Here is a 27,599-nt window from a genome sequence, read left to right as displayed (position 1 = left end):
GATGGACCCTAGTGCATCTCATTCTTTTATTGCTCCGAGAGCCGTCGAGAGGTTGGGTCTGATGATCTCTGAGTTAGAGTGTCCTCTCTGGGTCAGTGGACCCAAATGTGGTCCATCAGTGGCAGAGTCAGTCTGCCAGTGTAGTCCTGTGTTTGTTGAGGGAAGATGCTTGTCCACCGACCTAGTGGTTCTAGATTTGACAGATTCTGACGTCATTCTAGGGATGGACTGGTTATCTACCCATGGTGCTACCTTGGACTGCAGGGACAAGGTAGTCAGGTTCAGAGGTCAGGATGGGTCAGAGGTTGTCTTCAGGGGAGACAGGAGGGGTACACCTAGAGGTCTGATATCAACTCTTCAGGCTCGTAGGTTGCTTAGGAAGGGATGTCGGGGGTATTTGGCTCATGTGAGAGAGCTTAGCAGTCAGGTTAGAGAGCCCGCCTCGGTGCCAGTGCTTAGAGAGTTTCTAGACGTCTTCCCAGACGAGCTGCCAGGTTTACCACCTGCTAGGGAGATAGAGTTCGAGATAGAATTGATGCCTGGAACCCAACCGATCTCTATCCCTCCCTACAGGATGGCTCCAGCTGAGTTGAAGGAATTGAAAGAACAGTTGCAAGAGCTGGTAGAAAAAGGCTTCATCCGACCGAGCACCTCACCTTGGGGTGCACCAGTTTTGTTTGTGAAAAAGAAGGATGGATCCCTTAGGCTTTGTATCGACTACAGGCAGTTGAACAAAGTCACTACCAAGAATAAGTACCCGTTGCCTAGGATCGACGATCTATTTGACCAGCTAGCCGGAGCAGGTTGTTTCTCCAAAATAGATCTGAGATCGGGGTACCATCAGCTAAGGATAAGGGAAGAAGATGTGCCGAAGACAGCTTTCAGGACCAGATATAGGCATTTTGAGTTCCTTGTAATGCCGTTCGGGTTAACCAACGCCCCTGCAGCATTTATGGATCTCATGAACATAGTGTTTAGCCAGTACCTGGATCACTTCGTTATTGTCTTCATAGATGATATCTTAGTGTATTCCAAGAATGCAGAGGAGCATGCCCATCATCTGAGGTTGGTTCTACAGACCTTGAAGGAACATGGCTTGTATGCCAAGTTCTCTAAGTGTGAGTTCTAGCTGAGGAGCATTTCATTCTTGGGGCACGTGGTGTCAGAAAATGGAATAGAGGTAGACCCCAAGAAAGTGGAAGCTGTAGCTAACTGGCCTAGACCCACTACAGTGACAGAGATTAGAAGTTTCTTGGGTTTGGCAGGTTACTACAGGAGGTTCGTTCAGGACTTCTCGAAAATAGCGGCTCCTCTGACCAGGTTAACCAGGAAGAATCAAAAGTTTGTGTGGACCGACCAGTGCGAAGAGAGTTTTGAAGAGCTTAAGAAGAGGTTGACTTCAGCACCAGTGTTAGCTCTGCCATCTAGTGAGGAAGACTTTACAGTCTTTTGTGATGCGTCCCGTGTGGGACTGGGTTGTGTACTAATGCAGAATGAGAGGGTAATTGCTTATGCTTCTAGACAGCTGAAGAAGCACGAGTTAAATTACCTCACACATGACCTAGAGATGGCAGCAGTAATCTTTGCACTCAAGATGTGGAGGCACTACCTCTATGGGGTAAAATGTGAGATCTTTACAGATCATAAGAGCCTGCAGTACATCCTGAGTCAAAGAGATTTGAACTTGAGGCAGAGAAGGTGGGTAGAGCTGCTGAGTGACTATGATTGCAAGATTCAGTATCATCCGGGTAAGGCGAACGTCGTGGCAGACGCCCTAAGCCGGAAGTCACTAGGCAGTCTATCCCACATCACGGCAGAAAGGAGACCAGTGGTGAAGGAGTTTTACAAGCTCATTGTTGAAGGTCTACAGTTGGAGTTGTCTGGTACAGGTGTTTTAGTGGCCCAGATGAGAGTGACACCCGTGTTTCTGGAGCAGGTGGCTCAGAAACAGCATGAGGACCCAGAGTTAGTGAAGATTGCCAGGACTGTTCAGTCAGGCAAGGACAGTGAGTTCAGATTTGACAACAAGGGGATCCTCCGCTATGAGAGTCGGTTGTGTGTACCAGATGACATAAGGCTAAAAGGAGACATTATGAGGGAGGCTCATAATGCAAGATACAGCGTTCACCCCGGAGCCACCAAGATGTATCAAGATCTGAAGAAAGTTTATTGGTGGCCAGCGATGAAGAAAGAAGTGGCACAGTTTGTGTCAGCCTGCGAAGTGTGTCAGAGGGTGAAGCTGGAACATCAGAAGCCGGCTGGAATGCTTAACCCGCTACCTATTCCAGAGTGGAAATGGGAGAATATAGCCATGGACTTCGTAGTGGGGTTACCGACGGCGTCCAACAGATTGGACTCCATATGGGTGATTGTGGACAGACTCACCAAATCTGCTCACTTCATCCCTGTCAGGAGTGGCTATTCTGTGGACAAGTTGGCGCAGGTGTATGTCGATGAGATCGTCAGGCTGCATGGGGTTCCTGTTTCAATAGTGTCTGATAGGGGGCCCCAGTTCACCTCCAGGTTTTGGCGGAGTCTGCAGAATGCCATGGGTACTAGGTTGGATTTCAGTACTGCCTTCCACCCCCAGACTGATGGACAATCAGAAAGGACCATCCAGACTATCGAGGATATGCTCAGAATGTGTGTGCTGGACTTTGGCGGTTCTTGGAGGCAGCATCTACCTTTGGTGGAGTTTGCCTACAATAACAGCCATCATGCTAGCATCGGGATGGCTCCATATGAAGCTTTGTACGGAAGGAAGTGCAGGTCACCTGTTTGCTGGGAGGAAGTTGGAGAGAAGGCCTTGGCAGGGCCTGAGCTAGTAGAGATTACCAGCAGGGTGGTACCCATAATCAGAGAAAGAATCAAGACTGCTGCAAGCAGACAGAAGAGTTATGCAGACATCCGCAGACGGCAAGTAGAGTTTCAGGAGGGGGATCTGGTATTGCTCAAGGTGTCTCCAATGAAAGGAGTGGTTCGCTTTGGGAAGAAAGGTAAACTAGCCCCACGATACATCGGACCCTTTGAAGTCTTGCAAAATATTGGGAATGTGTCGTACAAGCTGGATTTACCTGCTTCAATGGAAAGAATCCATCCGGTTTTCCATGTTTCCATGTTGAGAAAGTTTGTGTCAGATCCGAGCAAGGTTCTTAGTGAGCCTGATGTGGAGGTCCAAGAGGATCTCACCTATGTTGAGCAGCCAGTACGAATCCTAGACACCCAGATCAGGAAGCTGAGAAACAAGGAAATCCCGATGGTGAAAGTCCTTTGGAACCACCGCAATATAGAAGAGTGCACCTGGGAGACACGGGAGTCTATGCTCCAGCAGTACCCTCATCTCTTTTAAGGTCAGATCTCTATGTGTTTGTGTTTTATGTGTATGATATGTGTATGCCATGCTATGTGTTAGTTGAGGAACATTCGGGGACGAATGTTCTTAAGGGGGGAGAATGTAATACCCGGCTAGACTCCGGTATCGGAATTCCTATCGTCCGGTGGAATCTCGGATGTCGGAGACCTCTACAAGGGTGAAACCATGTTTTCATAAAATGTTTTAATGTATTTGATGCTTTTAAGTAAAAAGGAAAATGAGTTTTTGCATGAAAATAACCTTGGAGGAAAACCCAGGTTCGGCCGCCGAACCTCAAGTTCGGCCGCCGAACATGCAGGCATTTCGGGCGTGCCTTAGGCCCCCGAAGGCATAAGTGAGGGAAGTCCAGGTTCAGCCCCCGAACCTCAAGTTCGGCCGCCGAACATGGCATGCATGCGGAGGCACATTCGGCCCCCGAACATGGCCTGGCCAGCCACTATAAAAGGGTCCCTTAGCCGAAATGGGCGAGCTTTTCTCCCCATTTTCAGCCAAGGTGAGCTCTCCGCCATCCCTCACCGATCTTTGAGTTCTTTCCTTCAAATCTTTCACGATTTTCACAAGTTTTCATCTTGTTTTGAAGATTTTCAAGTTTTGAGCAAGTTTTGAGCTTGGAGACCCAAGGAAGTTGAAAATCTCCCATCTCCAAGATTAGGTCATCTCTCTCTCGATCTTCAAGAGGTAAGAGCCGATCTTAAGCTCATTTCATGTTTTAAGTGCGTTTTATGAAGATCTATGGGGTAGAATGCATGTTTAGCTTATAGTTAGGTTTTTGAGTTATATTGTGTTTTGATCAATGTGGCTTGCCAATGCATGTTTGATGTGTTGTAGATGGGGCTTAGGATAGTTTGAAGCCCCTAGGAGCTGGTATGCTTGTGGATGTGTGTTGTAGAATAGGTTTATGCATGTTTTGGGAAGTGTTGGAGGCGTATATGCATAGGAGAGCTGAGTTTCTGCCACTAAGGGAGAAACCAGGTTCGGCCGCCGAACATGCTTGTGGAAGCAGCCTTCGGCTGCCGAAGCCTGCCCCCGAAAGGAGACTTTCGTCTCTGTCTGGGAGTTTCGACCGCCGAAAGTGCCGCCGAACATGCATGAGTTTCGCCTCTATCTGGGAGTTTCGGCCGCCGAAGGTGCCGCCGAACCTGCCTGACTTTCGGCTCTGGAGGGACTTTCGGCCGCCGAACCTGCCGCCGAAAGTGCCCTGTCCAGCCTTCCTTTGCATGTTTTGCATGGATGTTTTGAGGGGTTTTTGGGGAGTAGTTTAGAGTTATGTTCATGAAAGTTTGGTCCCTCATTTGAGTCCACCTGTGTAGGTTCGGACCCGAGGAACCGAGGACCCCAGCAGTGAGTTTAGCTGCTTCTGAGTCAGTAGAGCTTCAGCCAGAGGTGAGTGGAATAACTCTTATGCTTTTAAATAACTAAACCAGTTTTAGCATGATTCACGTATCATGAATACCATGAGATATAATAGGGCGCTTGCATTAGAACTCACGAATACGTTGTATTGCATAATATGTTGATGATGCGGATGAATGTTGAATGATCCTTTAGTCCTCCTATGTTATGATATGATGATGATACGGTACGGAAGACCAGTGAGGCCCATTCTACGCCCCTGGCACCATGTAAGAGAAAGACCAGTGAGGCCCATTCTACGCCCCTGACACAGTTGGACCATGTAAAGGACTATTGGTGACAAATTCATCCTTGATGTGATTAGCTGTGATGTGATGCATTTCATGTTATCATATGTTTAAATGTTTATTTATTCTGCTCACTGGGCTCTAGTAGCTCACCCCTCTCCCTTCACCCCCAGGCTTACAGGTACAGGGTAGACCAGGAGGTCAGCAAGAGTAATGAAGTCTTGTGTATGTAATAGCTAGAATGTGGACATGACAAATTGTATAATGATGTAGAGTTGTGAATAGTTATGTAATGTAACGACATTGAGGATTAGAGATTGTGCTTGACCCTATGTGTATGGTATCCCTTTTAATACATGATCTTAGATGTTTTGTAATGCTTATGTAAACCAACTCAACACATGTTATGCCGCCCATTGGGGGCATTGATGAGGTCCCACGGAGGGGCCAATGTTTATGATTATGTTTATGTTCAGTGCATGCATAGGTTGAGTTGGTGTATGAGAAAATGAATGAAAGAAAAGTTTTAATTTTTATGTTTGTTGTTGATCATGTATGGGATTAATCAAGTTCACAGGATGCATGTTAGGCTTGCTACGGGTCCCGGCGGCCTTAAGCCGACCTGGATCCTAGCGCCGGTAGCGGTCCGATTTTCGGATCGTTACAGTGTGGACATGTAATCTTTGTAAAGAGATGTAATGGTATTGTATAGAGTTTCGTTGCTTGACCTAGATGTGTTGTAAATCCTTTTGTACATGATCTGTTTATTGTATGTATATGTTGCTAAAAACCAGGCTTAACATAGTATGAGTTTAACCCGTCTAGAGCAAGTTCTAGTAAGGGGTTCTGTAGTACAGAGATAGTGCATGCACAGGTTGAGCCGTGGTTCAGAGCAAAGTTTAATGTTTTTACAGTAAATATATAATCATGGATGGGATTTTACAGGTATACAAAGCTTATAGCAGGCTTGCTACGGGTCTCGGCGACCTTAAGTCGACTTGGATCTTAGCGCCGGTAGCGGTCCGGTTTTCGGGTCGTTACAAATTGATTCTTGATTGCAAGGTGATATATTGTTAGTTTGAATAGTTTTAAGTCCGCAATTGCTTGGATTGTTCAAACACAAGAACACTTGGTGTGAAAACTAAGAAAATTGCATGATCTAGTGATATCTCCATGCGTTTGGATAGCTAGAATTAGATCTCTCTATTTCTTTATGCAATTGACAGTTGTTTTGATGCCTAAGGCCCAAGGACATTCCTTGGCAACTTATTGATTAGTAATTGGTTAGAGGACGTTCCCTAATTATTTTATGCTTAAGGAGAGACATGGTGGTGAAAAGCGTTTTCCATTTCCATAACTAATTTATTGAATCAAACAAAGGAACCTAAGTATCAATGATCAATCCCAACAACTTAAGTTGATTCAATTCTTCAACTAGAACTTTCTTATTATTGATTTCTCTTTACTTTTATTATTCGCTTACTTTATTGCTTTCTTTATTAGTTTAACTGAATCAATCTCAAAACCCTCCCTTTTACTTTTATTGTCAGTTTATTTCGCTTTCAGTTTTTTTTCGCTTTCAGTTTATTTTCTTAGTCTTGATAAGGAAGATAGGTAAGTTTTCAATTCCCTGTGGATTCGATCCTTTCACAACTATCTGCAGTTGTAATATTGTTGATAACTGAAAATGTTATTTTTGACCGGCTTCGACAACTGACAGCCAGGATAATTTAACTTTGCCCTCTTCAAGACTTGGCTGGCATAATAGACAGGGCTTTGTTCTCCCTTGTCTTCTCGTATAAGTACTAAGCTTACCATTTTTGCATAATAGACAAATACAGAAATAAAACCTTGCCTTCATTGGGCGAGCTTAGCGAAGGTGGGGATGACAATATTTTTTTTCAAATTATGAAAGGCCTCAATGCACTCTTTCACCCATACAAACTTATTTCTTCCTTTTAATGTTTTAAATAACAGGAGATACCTCTAGGCTGAGCAAGATATGAATCGGCCATAAGCTGTAACTCTCTCATTTAGTTTCTGTATATCATTTATGCACTTAGGTGCTTTCATGTCTTGTATGGCTTTAAATTTGTTAGGGTTTGCTTGTATGCCTTCTTTCGGAGACTATGTACCCTAAAATTTACTAGCCCTTACTCCAAAATTACATTTTTTAGGGTTGAGTTTCATACTCGCCTTATCTAGCATGTTAAAAATCATTTGAATGTCGCTTGGGTGATCTTTCAAAGTTTGGCTCTTTACCACCATGTTATCAACGTGCGCCTCCACTATTGTCCCTAATAGATCCTTAAAAATGCCTGATACTAACCTTTGATAGGTTGCCCCTGCATTCTTCAACCCGAATGTTATTACCTTATAACAGAAAACCCTTTCATCTGTGATGAAAGTGGTCTTCTCGGCATCCTTGGGATCCATAAGGATCTGGTGGTATACTAAAATGGCATCTAAAAAGGAGACCATGGCATGACCCAAGGTAGATTCTACTAATCTATTGATGGATGGGAGTGGATAATAATCCTTCGGACATTTCTTATTTAGATCGATGAAATCCACGCACATCCTTCATTTTTCGTTTGCCTTTTTTACCAATACTACATGAGCAAGCCATGTAGGATATTAGACTTTCTTTATTAAATTGCACTTAATATTTTGTTAACTTCTTCCTTAATCACTTGCTTTCTCTGCAAGGCAAACTTCCTTTTCTTTTGGTGTACCGATTTTATTGACTTATCAATAGACAGCTTGTGGGTAATTAGGATCGGGTCTAGACCTGTTACATCCTTTGGATACCAAGCAAAGGTGGTCATTCTGCATTTTAGTAATTTTACCAAATTATCTTTTACTATACTACTCAATGCAATTTCAAAACACACCTTTATCTGATTCCAAGAGGATTTTCTCCATTGGATCTGCTAGTTCTAGTTTCGTATGAGAGTCTGGTTTTTCTAGCAAATCAATCGACATCGTTGCTTTTTCCAAGGCTTTTTGGTGGAGTGTCTATATCATTTTTATGCTGACTTCTGGCTACCTTAAACAATCGCCAATCCCCCTAGTGCTGGTAACTTTAAACACAAAACACCCATGTTAATTACTATTCCCTAGCAGTTTAAAACCAGACGCTTGAGTATTACATTATAGGCGAATGGAATATCTACCATCGTGAATTCTGCATACAGCTCACACGTGTGCTTCTCATCCCTTATCATAATCGAGAGATTAATGGTGCTAAGAACCGCCACGGTTTTATCCCCTAGTCCCACTAACGAGTAGGAGACTTTAGGAAGATTGTTTTTATTTAAACCTAACTTATTAAGCACTTTGAAAGTGAGAAGGTTAATGGAGCTACCTGTGTCTACTAAGACTCGCCTTACGTCATACTTAATCAATCAAACGCTTATAACCAATGGGTCATTTTGCAGAGTTTCTACAACCCTATTTTTTTGCCCAAAATTTACCTCTTCTTTCGTCCAAGGTTCTTATTCTACAGATAAGACATCCTCAGGGGTGTGCTTGTTCTTTCCCTTACAATCACTAGGGCCACCTGCAATCACATGTATACCCAAAAGCATTCACTATCAATAGTATTTTCTAATATTCTGCACTCTTTGTCTTTCCTAGTAAACTTTTGGAGTGTGCCATCCCTTATCAGTCTTTTGATTTCGTCCTTCAACTATTAGCATTTGTCTGTTGTTTGTATGTGGTCTTCCCTCCCTCGGGACATGGGATAATTCTTCCTATCTCCTTTGTAGCCTCGCCTTTCTGGCTTCTGGTTTTACTTTGACTTGTCCTCTTATCCTCTCTTAGCGCTTGGACTTCATCATCCAATCGTATATACTTTTGTGCCTTGTCCATTAATTGCTGATAAGTGGCTGCTAGCTTTTTCATTAATGAATCCATAAATTTTATGTTGCGAGTCCCTTTCTTTAATGCCTCATATGCTATCTCGTGATTCCATTCTTTAATTTGTATCACTTCAGCATTGAAATGTGAGATAAAACTTTATATTGATCAATCATCACTCATTCATGGAGCTTAAGGGAGAATGGGAGATCCATTGGTGCTCCCTAGTAGACCTATTACAAGGAGTCATGCAAATAAGTTTGGGGCAGCTACGTCCTTTTTCATTCAAGAACAAGTTATACAAGAGTTTAATGAACTTGCTTTCAACAAGTGCCATGTGGAGCTTGAAGGCACACCTAAGCTACTCTCATTGCTTAAGGTGTGTAATGAAGATGTTGCTGCCTAGTTTGGCACTTGTGGGCTTGGCTGTTACTGCCCATAATCTATCATTTATTGCTTTATTTAGATTAGATGTTGTGTAAAGGGTATGGGGTATTTGATTGATGGGCCATACTTTATAGTTTAGTTTATTTGTGTTTAGGCTTGTTTAACAAGATAGTTTGATGTTTTAGGGCTTGAATTAGGCCTTAGTGTGCTACCCCCTTTTACTATGGGTTTTTAATTCAGCTAGCTTTGTTTGGCACTTTAGGTTTTAGTTTATTCTTAGTCTCTTAGGGTTAGGTTTTATTTTATTCTTAGTCTCTTAGGGTTAGGTTTAGTTTTCTCTATATAAACTCAAGTCATCCTTTGTGTGGGAAAACTTTTAATAAAAAAAAAATCAAAATTATCATGCTATTTGCATGCCTTTGTTATTGTGAAAGTGTGAGACTACATTTTTCCAATTGCATCAAGATTCAAAGTAAACTTATCAATTCAATTGTGACATTTGTCTTGTTTCTCTAATCTTCAATTTTTAGTGTTTTTATTGTCCTTTGCATTGGGCGTCATAGAGGGGAGTTTATTTATCTTTGGAGCTATTCCATCTTGTCATAGAGTTCTTGGACTTGATCCATAGGTTCCACGTAAGTTAGTATCAAAGCTAAAGGTTAAGATATATTCTAATTTATCTTAGTTTAAGTTTTTAAATTTGAGTTTTCTTGTTTTTTTTTTTATTTCTGGAGCTTCATTCTTGATCAATTCGGTAAAAAAAAATACAAAAAATGAAAAGAAGTGTAATACCCGGCTAGACCCCGGTATCAGAATTCCTACGTTCCGGCGGATTTTCCGTTGGAAGTCGGGATTCGAGGATGTCGGAGCTTGCCCTAAGGGTATAAGAAAGGTTTTTAAGATGTTTTTAAGTGTTTTTATCATGTTTGCATGGTTTGAGTTAAGAAAATTGAGTTTTGAAATGAAAAGGCCAAGGGGACAAAAGCCAGGTTCGGCCGCCGAAGGTGAAGTTCGGCCGCCGAAAGTTGCATGGTTTCGCATGCACGTTAGGCCGCCGAAGGAAGAGTCGGATGGCCACTACAAAAGCCCCTTTGCCCGAGACTTGAGTGTTAAACACTCTGTTTTTGGGTCAAAGGTAGGTTCAAGCTCTCCTTGGTGTGATTTCTCATGTTTTCCTCAAATCTTGCATGTTGTAACTTGATTTGAGCCTTGTTTTAGAGATTTGAGCAAAAAGAAGCAAAGTTGAGCACTTGGAGAGTTTGATTGAGTTTTCTCCTATCTCCAAGCTTGGATCATCAATCCTCTAGTTCTTCAAGAGGTAAGCATAGATCCTCACCTCCCCTTATGTTTAAAGCAAGTTTTAGAAGTTTTAGAGAGGTTTATGGCATGTTTTGGGGTATAAGCATGAGTTTGAGCATATGTTGCTCATATGCGTTTTGTTGTTGTTTTTGGGGCTTGAACTAGTTTTTAGGCCTCTATATGCATGAGTTATGTGATATGTTCGTTGAGAAGTGTTGGTATGCATGTTATGGGTGTTTGATAGGAGTTTGGAGGCTGGGAGCATGAGTTGTGCTCGGATTCTGCCTTTCTGGAGAATCCAGGTTCGGCCGCCGAAGCAAGGTTCGGCCGCCGAACCCCTTGTGGAGGCAGTTTCGGCTGCCAAACCTTGCCCCCGAAAGCTAGGCTTTTGGGTGAGAAAGGGGCTTTCGGCCGCCGAAAGAGGGAGTTCGGCCGCCGAAAGTGCATGAGTTTCGTCTCTGGACGAGACTTTCGGCCGCCGAAGGTGCCGCCGAACATGCATGAGTTTCGTCTCTGGAGGGAGGTTTCGGCCGCCGAACCAGCCGCCGAAAGTGCCCAGTCCAGCCTTCTTTTGCCCATTTTTCCATGCATGCCTATGATGTTTTAGAGGGGTTTTGGGGAGATAGTGGGAGTTATGTTTAAGTAAGTTTGGTCCTCATTTGAGTCCACCTGTGTAGGTACGGACCCGAGAGACCAAGGAGGCCCACAGAGTTAGAGGTACAGAGACTGCTCAGCAGTTGACAGAGGTGAGTGGAACAGAACTTTCTTTTAAAAGTTAAGAACTGTTTTAGCATGATTCATGCATCATTAATGCCATGTTTATGTAGGATGCTTTGCATTAGTATTCACCAAGTTGATGCATTGCATTCTTACTTGTATATGTGGATTGGACCGAGGCGATCTCAATAGCCCATAAGTCTGTCATTATTGTATGTCCTGTGTGAGCTCCTTTGGGGCCGGGCATGTACCTTGGATGAGTCCTGTGAGAGCCCTTATAGGGTCGGGCACCATGAGTAGTTAGTGAAAGACCTGTGTGAGCTCCTTTGGGGGCCGGGCACTGACAGAGGGAGTTTTGGGATCATGTCCAATCCGAGATGTGAAATGTTTGTGCAGTGATGCATCATATGATAGCATGTTTTAAATGTGATTTTTTTTAGATTCCGCTCACTGGGCTTTAGCAGCTCATCCCTCTCCCTAACCCCATTTTTCAGGGCCTCAGAGAAGAGAAAGAGAAAGAGATAGCAAGGGTAAAAGGCATATATTATAGTATAGAATAGTGGACATGATAATGATGTACAATACAGAGTTTATGTAATGTAGAGAAATGATGTAATAGTAAGTTATGTACTGAGTTATAGAATTGTGCTTGGCCCTAGTGTATGTTTATCCCTTTGCACATGATCATTTTATGTTGATGGTATATATGATTGAGATAATGTTGTGATGATGATGAGCTAAGCTTGGTGCATGGTAGTCTTTCTATCTCTGTAGTCATTGTATGGTACCATAGCAGGTATCACTCTTCGAGTGCATACAGACAGAGCATGCATAGTCCAGGCTTAGTGGAAGTTATACAGAAAGAAAAGATAGTCAAGCAAGTAAGTAACAGTTTTAAGCGTAAGTATGATCATGTATGGGATTTATCAGGTACACAGAGTTGACAGTAGGCTTACTACGGGTCCCGGCGGCCTTAAGCCGATCTGGATCCTAGTGCCGGTGATGGTCCGGTAAGCGGGCTGTTACAGATTGGTATCAGAGCATAGGGCCTCTAGAGTACGGTGTGCTGAGCTAAGATGCTCAGGGATTAGAGATATCTCACATCGGAAAGAGGTTGTTTTAGAGGGCAAGCACAATAGGAAGATCATGTCCACTAGGATAGGATGTTGAGTCCTGTCTTGATGTGTAATGCCATGATTTTATGCATGTGCATTTAATGATATGCTATGATATGCTATGCTATGAGTTGAGGGTTCATGTTGTTACATGGATCCTATGATGCTAAAGTTCATGTTATGTTTTCAGAAGCTAAGATGAGAGGAACCCGTCGATCAGCTAGATTGACTGGAGCTCCGCCCGAGAATGAGGGTATGGAAGGGCGTCCCCCTGCTTTGCCAAGAGCTATGTCCCAAAGGGCAGGCAGAGAAAGATCATCAAGGGACCCTAGAAGGTCTTTTGATGAAAGCAGGAGGGAGACGGAACAGAGAAGAAGATCTAGTGAGACAAGGGAAGAGATGGATGTGGATCCAAGAAGGGATGGAGGGTTAGGTGTTGGCACTATGGAGGAGGATGTGGGATCATCACAGGGAGGCGGTCAGGCCTCGGGGTATGGTTATCCACCCCACTATCAGCCCTACCCACAGGGCCCGGGATATTCGATGGGAGGTACATCGGATTATCCTAGTTTTCACCCATATCCCACATATATGCCTTATCCACCGTATTACCCCCCATATCCACCATATCCCATGTATCCACCCTCACCTTTTTACCCCAGTCCAGCATACTCTACACCAGAAAGTTCTGCACCTCCCCCACCACCACCAGTGGTACAACCAGAAGCCCCAGTTATCCAAACACCTCAACCTGGCCCATCTGGAAGGAGCAAGGTAAAGATGACTGATTACCTAAAGTTAGATGCTCCTAAGTATCAATCAGGAGATGATCCGTTTGAGTACATTAAAGCAGTCAAGATGATAGCAGATGAGCTAGGGGCAGATGATACTAGAGCCATTCAGATGGCAGGGTTCACGTTAAAATGTAAGAAGGCGAAGGAATGGTTTGGCGTCTATGTGGACCCTAGGTTGGATAACATGTCTTGGGAGGAGTTTGCTAATGAGTTTGCCGGATGGGCATTCCCAGATAGTTCGAAAGAGCTAAAGATGATAGAATTTGAGCAGCTCAAGCAGACAGAGGATATGAGTATTGATGAGTTTACTGACAGGTTTCTGGAGTTGCTGCGGTATGCAGGACAGGCCTATGATACGGAACAGAAAAAGGCTAGGAGGTATGCTATGAAACTGCATTCCAGGTATTCCTCTTTGATCCATGCAGCCGAGAGGGAGAGTTTCCACACCGTGGTGGATTTAGCACGGAGGATGGAGGCTAGTGCCATTATACAGGGTACAGTGAAACAGCAGCCGGCACAGTCTTCTGGTTCTAAGACCCCAGGTAGGGGTAAGTCAGATCCCTCTTCACAGGGTGCAGCAACTTCTAGTGGTAAAAAGTGGAGTGGTTCCACTCAGAAGTCGAGGAAGAACAAGTTCTGGAATAAGATTAAAGCAGGTCTGGGATTAGGCAGTGGCACGAGTTCAGGCTCAGAGGTGCCAGTGTGTGGTAGGTGCGGTAAAGCGCACAGAGGAGTTTGTCGTTTAGGGATTACAGGATGTTACAGGTGCGGCCAGGAGGGACACATGGCTCGTGAGTGCCCTCAGGCATCTTTCACGGCACCATCCCAGCAGACAGCTCCAGCTAGCATGCCACAGCCACCAGCTTCAGTTATGACGCAGGGCAGAGGCAGAGGGAGAGGGTCAGCCTCTTCATCTGCGGGTCCCAGAGGTGGAGGTCCGTTAGCTCCGGCGCGGATTTTCACGATGACACAGCAGGAGGCAAACACTTCTAACACCGTGGTGTCAGGTAATCTCCTCATTGGGTGTTCTGAGGTGTATACTTTGTTAGACCCTGGTGCTTCGCATTCCTTTGTTGCTCCCAGAGCCATAGAGAGAGTGGGTTTGATGACGTCTGGGTTAGAGTGTCCCCTATGGGTCAGTGGCCCTAAGTGTGATCCATCGTTGGCAGAGACAGTCTGTCGACATAGTCCAGTATGTATAGATGGTAGATGCCTTCCAGCTGACCTTGTGGTTCTAGAGTTGACAGATTTTGACGTCATTCTAGGGATGGATTGGCTATCTGCATATGGTGCTACCTTGGACTGCAGAGACAAGGTAGTTACGTTCAGAGATGAGGATGGATCTGAGTTTGTCTTCAGAGGAGACAGGAGGGGCACGCCTAGAGGTCTGATATCAGCCCTACAGGCTCGTAGGTTGCTCAGGAGGGGATGTCAGGGGTATCTAGCTCATGTGAGAGAGCTAGACAGTCAGGTTAGGGACCCCAGTTCAGTGCCCGTAGTCAGAGAGTTCCCAGATGTGTTTCCAGATGAGCTTCCAGGACTACCACCTGATAGGGAAATAGAGTTCGAGATAGAGTTAGTGCCTGGTACCAGACCGATCTCTATTCCTCCCTACAGGATGGCACCAGCAGAGCTGAAAGAGTTGAAAGAGCAACTACAGGAGTTGGTAGATAAGGGTTTCATCCGTCCAAGTACCTCACCCTGGGGTGCTCCAGTGTTGTTTGTCAAGAAAAAGGATGGATCCCTTAGACTTTGTATCGACTACAGGCAGTTGAACAAAGTCACTACCAAGAATAAGTATCCTCTACCCAGGATCGATGATCTATTCGACCAGCTAGCAGGAGCAGGTTGTTTTTCTAAGATAGATCTGAGATCGGGTTATCATCAGCTGAGAATCAGGGAAGAGGATGTACCTAAGACAGCTTTCAGGACCAGATATGGGCATTATGAGTTCTTAGTGATGCCGTTCGGGTTGACTAATGCCCCTGCAGCATTCATGGATCTCATGAACCGAGTTTTCAGAGAGTACCTGGATCACTTTGTTATTGTATTCATAGATGATATCTTGGTGTATTCCAGGAATGCAGAGGAGCATGCCCATCATCTGAGGATAGTCCTGCAGACCTTGAGAGAGCATGGTTTATATGCCAAGTTCTCCAAGTGTGAGTTCTGGCTAAGGAGCATTTCATTCTTGGGGCATGTAGTGTCAGATCAAGGTATAGCAGTGGACCCCAAGAAGATAGAAGCTGTAGCCAATTGGCCTAGACCCACCACAGTGACAGAGGTCAAGAGTTTCTTGGGTTTGGCAGGCTACTACAGGAGGTTCGTTCAGGACTTTTCTAAGATAGCGGCTCCTATGACCAGATTAACCAGAAAGAACCAGAGATTCACATGGTCTGACCAATGTGAAGAGAGCTTTGAAGAGTTAAAGAGAAGATTAACTTCAGCACCGGTGTTAGCTCTGCCTACTAGTGATGACGACTTCACTGTGTTCTGTGATGCGTCCCGAGTGGGATTAGGTTGTGTGTTAATGCAGAATGACAGAGTAATAGCTTATGCTTCTAGACAGCTGAAGAAGCACGAGCTGAACTATCCAACACACGATCTTGAGATGGCAGCTGTTATCTTTGCACTCAAGATGTGGAGGCATTACCTCTATGGGGTGAAATGTGAGATTTTTACAGATCATAAGAGCCTACAGCACATCCTGAGTCAGAGGGAGTTAAATTTGAGGCAGAGACGGTAGGTGAAATTGCTTAGTGATTATGATTGCAAGATCCAGTATCATCCGGGAAAGGCAAATGTTGTAGCCGATGCCTTGAGCCAGAAATCATTAGGCAGTTTATCCCACATTACAGCAGAAAGGAGGCCGGTGGTGAAGGACTTCTACAGGTTAGTTGAGGAAGGGCTACAGTTAGAGTTAACTGGTACAGGTGCTTTGATTGCACAGATGAAAGTTACACCCGTGTTTCTGGAGCAGGTAGCTCAGAAACAACATGAGGATCCAGAGTTGATCAAGATTGCCAGGACTGTTCAGTCAGGCAAGAGTGAAGAGTTCAGATTCGACAACCAAGGGATTCTCCGCTACGGGCATAGACTATGTGTACCAGACGACATCAGTTTGAAAGGAGACATTATGAGAGAAGCTCATAATGCGAGATATAGCATTCACCCTGGAGCCACCAAGATGTATCAAGATCTGAAGAGAGTGTATTGGTGGCCAGCAATGAAGAGAGAAGTGGCACAGTTTGTGTCAGCCTGCGAGATATGTCAAAGGGTGAAGCTAGAGCACCAGAAGCCGGCTGGAATGCTTAACCCACTGCCGATTCCAGAATGGAAATGGGAGAATATAGCCATGGATTTTGTAGTGGGGTTACCGGCGACGTCCAACAGACTAGATTCCATATGGGTGATTGTGGATAGACTGACTAAATCTGCTCACTTCATTCCTGTCAGGAGTGGCTACTCTGTGGACAAGCTAGCGCAGGTATATGTTGAGGAAGTTGTGAGGTTACATGGGGCTCCTGTTTCTATAGTGTCTGACAGAGGACCCCAGTTTACCTCCAGGTTTTGGCGAAGTCTGCAAGAGGCTATGGGCACAAGATTAGACTTCAGCACTGCTTTCCATCCACAGACTGACGGACAGTCAGAGAGGACCATCCAGACCATAGAAGATATGCTTCGAATGTGTGTGCTAGATTTTGGCGGATCTTGGAGGCAGCATCTACCGTTAGTGGAGTTTGCCTACAACAATAGTCATCATGCTAGCATAGGGATGGCCCCATATGAAGCTCTGTATGGGAGGAAGTGCAGGTCACCAGTTTGTTGGGAAGAGGTTGGAGAAAGGTCCCTAGCAGGGCCTGAGTTAGTAGAGATCACGAACAGGGTGGTGCCCATCATCAGAGAGAGGCTCAAGACTGCTGTTAGTCGGCAGAAGAGCTATGCAGACGTTCGCAGGAAGCACATAGAGTTTGAGGAGGGGGATCTGGTCTTGTTGAGGGTGTCTCCAATGAAAGGGGTGGTTCATTTTGGGAGGAAAGGTAAGCTGGCTCCGCGGTATATTGGACCTTTTGAGATTTTGCAGAAGGTCGGAAATGTGTCGTATAAGCTTGATTTGCCTATGTCTATGGAAAGAATCCATCCAGTCTTCCATGTTTCGATGCTAAGGAAGTTTGTGTCAGATCCGAGTAAGGTTCTCAGCGAACCAGATGTGGAGATCCTAGGTGATCTCACGTATGTAGAACAACCAGTGCGGATCATTGACACCCAGATCAGAAAGCTAAGGAACAAGGAGATCCCGATGGTGAAAGTCCTCTGGAACCACCATAACATAGAAGAGTGCACCTGGGAGACACGGGAGTCTATGCTCCAACAGTACCCCCATCTCTTTTGAGGTTAGTGTTAGCTTCTTTTGTTCTTTATGTGCTTTATGTCATGTTTGTACTCTGTTTTGAATTAGAGAGGAACATTCGGGGACGAATGTTCTTAAGGGGGGGAGAATGTAATACCCGGCTAGACCCCGGTATCAGAATTCCTACGTTCCGGCGGATTTTCCGTTGGAAGTCGGGATTCGAGGATGTCGGAGCTTGCCCTAAGGGTATAAGAAAGGTTTTTAAGATGTTTTTAAGTGTTTTTATCATGTTTGCATGGTTTGAGTTAAGAAAATTGAGTTTTGAAATGAAAAGGCCAAGGGGACAAAAGCCAGGTTCGGCCGCCGAAGGTGAAGTTCGGCCGCCGAAAGTTGCATGGTTTCGCATGCACGTTAGGCCGCCGAAGGAAGAGTCGGATGGCCACTACAAAAGCCCCTTTGCCCGAGACTTGAGTGTTAAACACTCTGTTTTTGGGTCAAAGGTAGGTTCAAGCTCTCCTTGGTGTGATTTCTCATGTTTTCCTCAAATCTTGCATGTTGTAACTTGATTTGAGCCTTGTTTTAGAGATTTGAGCAAAAAGAAGCAAAGTTGAGCACTTGGAGAGTTTGATTGAGTTTTCTCCTATCTCCAAGCTTGGATCATCAATCCTCTAGTTCTTCAAGAGGTAAGCATAGATCCTCACCTCCCCTTATGTTTAAAGCAAGTTTTAGAAGTTTTAGAGAGGTTTATGGCATGTTTTGGGGTATAAGCATGAGTTTGAGCATATGTTGCTCATATGCGTTTTGTTGTTGTTTTTGGGGCTTGAACTAGTTTTTAGGCCTCTATATGCATGAGTTATGTGATATGTTCGTTGAGAAGTGTTGGTATGCATGTTATGGGTGTTTGATAGGAGTTTGGAGGCTGGGAGCATGAGTTGTGCTCGGATTCTGCCTTTCTGGAGAATCCAGGTTCGGCCGCCGAAGCAAGGTTCGGCCGCCGAACCCCTTGTGGAGGCAGTTTCGGCTGCCAAACCTTGCCCCCGAAAGCTAGGCTTTTGGGTGAGAAAGGGGCTTTCGGCCGCCGAAAGAGGGAGTTCGGCCGCCGAAAGTGCATGAGTTTCGTCTCTGGACGAGACTTTCGGCCGCCGAAGGTGCCGCCGAACATGCATGAGTTTCGTCTCTGGAGGGAGGTTTCGGCCGCCGAACCAGCCGCCGAAAGTGCCCAGTCCAGCCTTCTTTTGCCCATTTTTCCATGCATGCCTATGATGTTTTAGAGGGGTTTTGGGGAGATAGTGGGAGTTATGTTTAAGTAAGTTTGGTCCTCATTTGAGTCCACCTGTGTAGGTACGGACCCGAGAGACCAAGAAGGCCCACAGAGTTAGAGGTACAGAGACTGCTCAGCAGTTGACAGAGGTGAGTGGAACAGAACTTTCTTTTAAAAGTTAAGAACTGTTTTAGCATGATTCATGCATCATTAATGCCATGTTTATGTAGGATGCTTTGCATTAGTATTCACCAAGTTGATGCATTGCATTCTTACTTGTATATGTGGATTGGACCGAGGCGATCTCAATAGCCCATAAGTCTGTCATTATTGTATGTCCTGTGTGAGCTCCTTTGGGGCCGGGCATGTACCTTGGATGAGTCCTGTGAGAGCCCTTATAGGGTCGGGCACCATGAGTAGTTAGTGAAAGACCTGTGTGAGCTCCTTTGGGGGCCGGGCACTGACAGAGGGAGTTTTGGGATCATGTCCAATCCGAGATGTGAAATGTTTGTGCAGTGATGCATCATATGATAGCATGTTTTAAATGTGATTTTTTTTAGATTCCGCTCACTGGGCTTTAGCAGCTCATCCCTCTCCCTAACCCCATTTTTCAGGGCCTCAGAGAAGAGAAAGAGAAAGAGATAGCAAGGGTAAAAGGCATATATTATAGTATAGAATAGTGGACATGATAATGATGTACAATACAGAGTTTATGTAATGTAGAGAAATGATGTAATAGTAAGTTATGTACTGAGTTATAGAATTGTGCTTGGCCCTAGTGTATGTTTATCCCTTTGCACATGATCATTTTATGTTGATGGTATATATGATTGAGATAATGTTGTGATGATGATGAGCTAAGCTTGGTGCATGGTAGTCTTTCTATCTCTGTAGTCATTGTATGGTACCATAGCAGGTATCACTCTTCGAGTGCATACAGACAGAGCATGCATAGTCCAGGCTTAGTGGAAGTTATACAGAAAGAAAAGATAGTCAAGCAAGTAAGTAACAGTTTTAAGCGTAAGTATGATCATGTATGGGATTTATCAGGTACACAGAGTTGACAGTAGGCTTACTACGGGTCCCGGCGGCCTTAAGCCGATCTGGATCCTAGTGCCGGTGATGGTCCGGTAAGCGGGCTGTTACAAGAAGGAAAAGAAAGAAGTTAATAAGAAAATATTTTATATTTCTCGCCATAATGAGAATTTTTGTTCTCTATTGCAAAGATAGTTAATTCTTTGTGCCTCCATTGTTTTGCAACTTATCAAGGTTCAACCTTTTGACATTTTAAAATGAATTCCTCCATGCTTAGTTAAGTTATCAAGAATTTCTTATGGCATTCTCTAGCTGAGATCGCTTGATTATTTTTGTTTCTAATCACATTGGTTAATTAGGGGTGTGGTTGACCAACCTCTAGAAATTATCTAAGCCTCATTCATTGTCAATTTATGTGTTTAGAGTTTTTGATCACTAGTTGATCCTGAGTTCTGCATCAAAACTCCTTAAAGACTCGCTCTCTCCTTATCGGATCTTTCATAAGTCTGAGGAGAGCTGTAACGACCCGGAAATCCGACCCGTTACCGGCGCTAGGATCCAGATCGGCTTAAGGCCGCCGGGACCCGTAGCAAGCCTACATACCTCCTGTAAACCTGTGGAATCCCATACATAACAACATATACATGATCTGTAAAAATTTTCTTTTCTCTTATCCAAGCAAAACCTGTGCATGCACAAAAATCATACATAAACCCCACACTGGAGTCCTCATCAAATACTCCAATGGGGTATCATCATCATATATATCAGCTTGGATAATCATGGTCATTAACATCATTACTCATTAAACACTCTGTACATAATGGGGATTCACACACCTCTAGGTCAAGCACTACTATAATCCTCAATACATCATCAAATTATTCATTACATTACATGGTCATAATTGCTCATTACATCATATTCATGTCCACTACTATCTATTACAACATACATGACTTAACTTCACTCTAGCCGACTTCCCGATCTATCCTGTACCTGCAACTCTGGGGATAAAGGGAGTGGGGTGAGCTACTAGAGCCCAGTGAGCAGAATAATAAAACATCAATTTAAATCATGCTTTCATGTATGCGCCATAATACAAACATTTCACAACAAGGATGAACTTGTCACCATTTAGCCCCTATCTTTCTTACTTATACATGCCGGGGGCGTAGAGCCGTAGCAGGCACACCCGGACTCACATAATCAGTCATAGTGCCAGGGGCGTAGAGCCGTAGCAGGCACACCTGGACTCACATAGGCTATCATGACATACAAGGGCTAATGGATCATTCAACATTCATCCACATCAACAACAAAGTATGCAATGCAACATATTCGTGAATTCTAATGCAAACAACCTAATACATCTCATGGCATTCATGATGCGTGAATCATGCTAAAACATTTCATTAACTTGCTTTAAAACTTAAAGTTTATTCCACTCACCTCTGGCTAGCTCTGAAGAGACTCTGAAGCAGCTGGCTCACTGCTGGGGGTCTCGGTTCCTCGGGTCCGAACCTACACAGGTGGACTCAAATGAGGGACCAAACATACCTGAATATGACTCTAAAATACTCCCCAAAAACCCCCTAAAACATCCTGAAAACATCACATGAAAACATGCAAGAAATGGCTGAACAGGGCACTTTCGGCGGCAGGTTCGGCGGCCGAAAGTCCCTCTGCAGCCGAAAGTCATGCAGGTTCGGCGGCACTTTCGGCGGCCGAACCTCCCAGACAGAGACGAAACTTGAGTTTCGGGGGCAGGCTTCGGCAGCCGAAACTGCCTCCACAAGGGGGTTCGGCGGCCGAAAGTCACTTCGGCGGCCGAACCTGAGTTTCTGCCGAAGGGCAGAAACTTGGCTTCCTTGTGTCCACAGCCTCCAAAACACCTCAAAACATGCATAAACTTGTTTCTACACATGCATACACATCATACATCACACCTAGGGGTCTCAAACTATAATATACCCCAACTACAACACTTCAAACAACACATTTCCAACATACATTGTTCAAATCACAACATAAACCCATAAACCTAACAACAAGCCTAAACATGCATTCTACCCCATCAACTTGCATAAAACTTTCATAAAACATAAAAGAAGCATAGATCGAAGCTTACCTCTTGAAGATCGAGAGGAAGAACGACCCTAGCTCGGAAAAATGGAGGGATTTAGCTCCAAGACTTCCAAGCTCCAAACTTGCTTAAAAACACTCAAAAACCTTTGTGGAACCTTAAAACTCAAAGAAAATGGTGGGGATTGAAGGAAAAACACAAGATTTGGGAGAGGGAGGTCGGAAGCTTGCTGCGGCTGAAAATGGGAGAAAACTCTCTCATTTCGGCTAAGTGCCCCTTTTATAGGTGGCTGGCCAGGCCACGTTCGGGGGCCGAAAGTGCCTCCGCATGCATGCAAGGTTCGGCGGCCGAACATGAGGTTCGGCGGCCGAACCTGGACTTCCCTTACTCATGCTTTCGGGCGCCTAAAGTCCCTCCGAAAGCATGCATGTTCGGCGGCCGAACCTGGGTTTTCCTCCAAAGATTTTTCATGCAAAAACTCATTTAATTTCTTACTTAAAAACATGAAATACATGAAAACATTTCATAAATTCATAGTTTTACCCTTCTAGAGGTTTCCGACATCCGAGGTCCCACCGGACGGTAGGGATTCCGATACCGGAGTCTAGCCGGGTATTACATTCTCCCCCCCTTAAGAACATTCGTCCCCGAATGTTCCTCAACTAACATACAACATAGCATACAATATATCATACATGCAACACATAGAACAACTAACACTCACCTCAAAACAGATGGGGGTATTGCTGGAGCATGGACTCCCGTGTCTCCCATGTGCATTCTTCAATATTGTGGTGGTTCCAAAGGACTTTCACCATCGGGATTTCCTTGTTCCTCAGCTTTCTGATCTGAGTGTCTAGGATCCGCACTGGCTGTTCTACATAGGTGAGATCCTCATGGATTTCCATATCAGGCTCACTAAGAACCTTTCCAGGATCCGACACGTACTTCCGTAACAGAGAAACATGGAAAACCGGATGGATTCTCTCCATCGAAGCAGGCAAGTCTAGCTTGTACGACACATTACCGACCCTCTGAAGCACCTCGAAAGGACCGATGTACCGTGGAGCTAACTTACCCTTCTTCCCGAACCGAACCACTCCTTTCATAGGAGACACCTTGAGCAAAACTAAATCCCCCTCCTGAAACTCTAGCTGTCTTCTGCGGATATCTGCATAACTCTTCTGCCGACTTGCAGCAGTCTTGATCCTCTCTCTGATTATGGGTACCACCCTGCTGGTAAGCTCTACTAACTCCGGACCCGCAAGAGTCCTCTCTCCTACTTCCTCCCAGCAGATAGGTGATCTGCACTTCCTCCCATACAAAGCTTCATATGGAGCCATCCCTATGCTAGCATGATAGCTGTTATTGTAGGCAAACTCCACCAAAGGTAGATGCTGCCTCCAAGAACCGCCAAAATCTAGCACACACATTCTGAGCATATCCTCTATTGTCTGGATGGTCCTTTCTGACTGTCCGTCTGTCTGTGGGTGGAAGGCAGTACTGAAGTCTAATCTGGTACCCATAGCGTTCTGCAGACTCCGCCAAAACCTGGAGGTGAACTGGGGCCCTCTATCTGACACTATAGATACCGGGACCCCATGCAGTCTGACAATCTCATCTACGTACACCTGCGCCAACTTGTCCACAGAGTAACCACTCCTGACAGGGATGAAGTGAGCAGATTTGGTGAGTCTGTCCACAATCACCCATATGGAGTCCAATCTGTTGGACGTCGCCGGTAACCCCACTACGAAGTCCATAGCTATATTCTCCCATTTCCACTCTGGAATCGGTAGTGGATTCAACATTCCAGCCGGCTTCTGATGCTCTAGTTTCACCCTCTGAAACACATCGCAGGCTGACACGAACAGTGCCACGTCCTTCTTCATAGCTGGCCACCAATACACTCTCTTCAGATCCTGATACATCTTGGTGGCTCCAGGGTGAACACTATACCTGGTATTATGGGCTTCCCCCATAATATCTCCCTTCAGACCAATGTCATCTGGCACACATAATCTGTTCCCGTAGCGGAGGATCCCCTTATCATCAAACTTGAACTCATTACTCTGGCCTGACTGAACCGTTCTGGCTATCCTGACCAACTCTGGGTCCTCATGCTGTTTCTGAGCTACCTGCTCCAGAAACACGGGTGTCACTCTCATCTGAGCCACTAAGGCACCTGTGCCAGACAACTCCAACTGTAATCCCTCACTCATAAGTCTGTGGAACTCCTTCACCACCGGCCTCCTCTCTGCTGAAATGTGGGATAGACTGCCGAGTGATTTCCGGCTTAAGGCGTCTGCCACAACATTCGCCTTACCCGGATGGTACTGAATCTTGCAATCATAGTCACTCAACAGCTCTACCCATCTCCTCTGCCTCATGTTCAGTTCTCTCTGACTCAGGATGTACTGTAGGCTCTTATGATCTGTGAAGATCTCACACTTTACCCCATAAAGGTAATGCCTCCACATCTTGAGTGCAAAGATCACTGCTGCCATCTCTAGGTCATGTGTGGGGTAATTCAGCTCATGCTTCTTCAGCTGTCTGGAAGCATAAGCGATCACCCTCTCATTTTGCATTAGCACACAACCCAGTCCCACACGGGACGCATCACAATATACTGAGAAGTCATCATCACTTTTTGGCAGAGCTAACACCAGTGCTGAAGTCAACCTCCTCTTAAGCTCCTCAAAGCTTTCCTCACACTGATCGGTCCATATGAACTTCTGATTCTTCTTTGTCAATTTGGTCATAGGAGCAGCAATCTTTGAGAAGTCCTGAACGAACCTCCTGTAGTAACCTGCTAAACCCAGAAAACTCTTGATCTCGGTCACTGTGGTGGGTCTAGGCCAGTTAGCTACAGCCTCTACCTTCTTGGGGTCTACTTCAATACCCTGTTCTGACACAATGTGCCCCAAGAATGAAATGCTCCTAAGCCAAAACTCACACTTGGAGAACTTGGCATACAAGCCATGCTCTCTCAAGGTCTGCAAAACTGTCCTCAGGTGATGGGCATGCTCCTCTGCATTTCTGGAATACACTAAGATATCATCTATAAAGACAATAACTGTAACGACCCCAAAATGGACCGTCACCGGCGCTAGGATTCAGGTCGGCTTAAGGCCGCCAGAACCCGTAGCAAGCCTGCTATACTCTCTGTGTACCTGTAAACCTCATACATGATCATACATTTTCTGTGAAAATAAAACTCTTTTCTGAACCAAGGCTTAACCTGTGCATGCACTATCTCTGTACTCTGTACTCATGTACTCTGTACTCTGTATCCCTGACTAGAGCTGGCTCTAGATGGGTTAACTCATACCTGTTAAGCCTGGTTTTCACATACAGGAAAACATATATACATATAAAGATCATGTACAAAACATACATCACTAGGTCAAGCAACAACTATTACATCACTTTATTATTACATGTCCACTCTAAACTATTACAACTCTCTTTACTCTTCCTGTAATCTGCTGGACTGTCCCTGTACACGGTACACTGAACCTGCAAAACTGGGGTTAAGAGAGTGGGATGAGCTCTATAGCCCAGTGAGTAGAACAGTAACACATCTCAGTAAAATATGATCTCATGGAATGCGCCATATCACAGACAAGCCACATCAAGAGTAAACCTATCACCACATAGTCCCAGTAACTCTGTGCCAGGGCGTAGAATCGAGCACCTGGTCTTCCTGTCATATATGTATATGTGTATATAACACCTCTGTACTTACCATTGCCAGGGCGTAGTCAAAGGCTCCTGGACTTTGCTATACCTGCCAGGGCGTAGTCAAAGGCTCCTGGACTTTGCTATACTTGCCAGGGCGTAGTCAAAGGCTCCTGGACTTCCTGTCTGAGACTATTGGATCATTCAGCATTCACTCACATCACCAAATAACGATGCAATGCAACATATTCGTGAATACTAATGCAAGCAACCTATGGCATAAACATGATGCATGAGATATGCTAAAAGCAGTTTGTGGTTCAATTACAAGTCATAAGTTTAGTTCCACTCACCTCTGGCTATTTGGACTGACTGACTCTGCAGGCTCTGAACCTCTGGAGCAGTACTCACTACTGCTCTCTCTGGTTTCTCTGGTCTGTACCTATACAGATGGACTCAAATGAGGGACCAAACAAGCGTAGAAATAACTCTCTTACACGTCCCCAAGAATCCCCTTAACCTCACTCAACTATCCATGCAAAGCATGCAAAAGAAAGCTGGACAGGACACTTTCGGCGGCAGGTTCGGCGGCCGAATGTCCTCTCCAGAGACGAAACTCAAGCACCTTCAGCGGCACCTTCGGCGGCCGAATCCCCCAAACAGAGCCGAACATGCACAACTCGCGGGGGCAAGCTGTGGCAGCCTAAGCTACCATGCAAGAGGTTCGACGGCCGAATGAACCTTCGGCTGCCGAACCTGAGTTCATCCAGAACTCAGCTTCAACGGCAAACCATCTTCTCCTTCCCTTCAAGCTCTCAAAACATGCATAACTCATCTACTCAACTCACATATACTCAAGTATATGTTCACAGGGGTCCAAAACTATCTACTACCCCAAACAACAAAATAAACATAACACAAAAACATGTATTCATGCATATATCTGCAAAACTCCCATCATACATCTCTCTCTTCACACCTCCCATAAAACCTTCAGAAAACACATAAAAACATATTCAAAAACATCACTTACCTCCTGGTGAGTGATCTAAACAAAGGAAAACGGATCAACTCTTCTTCACCCTCACTAACTCGCCAAAGCTCACTATTTGCTTCAAAACCTTCAAAACTTGGTAAACGAGCAAACTCCTGCATGAGCTGCTCAAACTTAGCAAATAAAGCATAGGAGACGTGGCCAACTTCTGGCAACAAGTTGGACATAACACCTGTCCACAATGCTGACTAAGGATGGCTCAAAAGCTGGCTGACCAACTCAGTTTCGGCTGCCGAATCGCATGCAAAACCATGCAACATTCGGGGGCCGAACCTGAACTTCGGAAGCCAAACATTGGGCACTTTCGGCGGCCGAACTTACCTTCGGCGGCCGAACTTGGCTGAAGTCTCCAGGAACTACTTTTTCTTCAAAACTCACAACGATATAACTTATACACCTTAAAACACATCATAACACTTAGAAAACAACACTCCTACCCTTTTCTCGAATCCCAGCACCCCGGATTCCACCAGACAATAGGAATTCCGGTGCCGGATTCTAGCCGGGTATTACATTCTCCCCTCCTTAAGAACATTCGTCCTCGGATGTTCCTAAAACACACAATTAACACATGAAACAGAGAAAACTAACCTCAAAACAAATATGGATACTGCTGGAGCATAGACTCCCGCGTCTCCCAGGTGCACTCTTCTAGATTATGGTGGTTCCATAGAACTTTCACCATCGGAATCTCCTTGTTCCTTAGCTGTCTGATCTGCGTGTCTAGAATCCGCACTGGCTGCTCTATATAGGTGAGATCCGTATGAATCTCCACTTCAGGCTCACTCAGAACCTGATTTGGATCTGACACAAACTGTCGTAGCATAGAAACATGAAATACCGGGTGAATTCTCTCCATAGAAGCAGGTAAATCCAGCTTATACGATACATTTCCGATCCTCTGCAACACCTCAAAGGGTCCAATGTACCGTGGAGCTAATTTAC

The sequence above is a fragment of the Manihot esculenta genome, chromosome 1 (assembly GCF_001659605.2).
Source record: "Manihot esculenta cultivar AM560-2 chromosome 1, M.esculenta_v8, whole genome shotgun sequence".
Classification (NCBI taxonomy): domain Eukaryota; kingdom Viridiplantae; phylum Streptophyta; class Magnoliopsida; order Malpighiales; family Euphorbiaceae; genus Manihot; species Manihot esculenta.
This window is presented reverse-complemented; position numbering follows the sequence as displayed.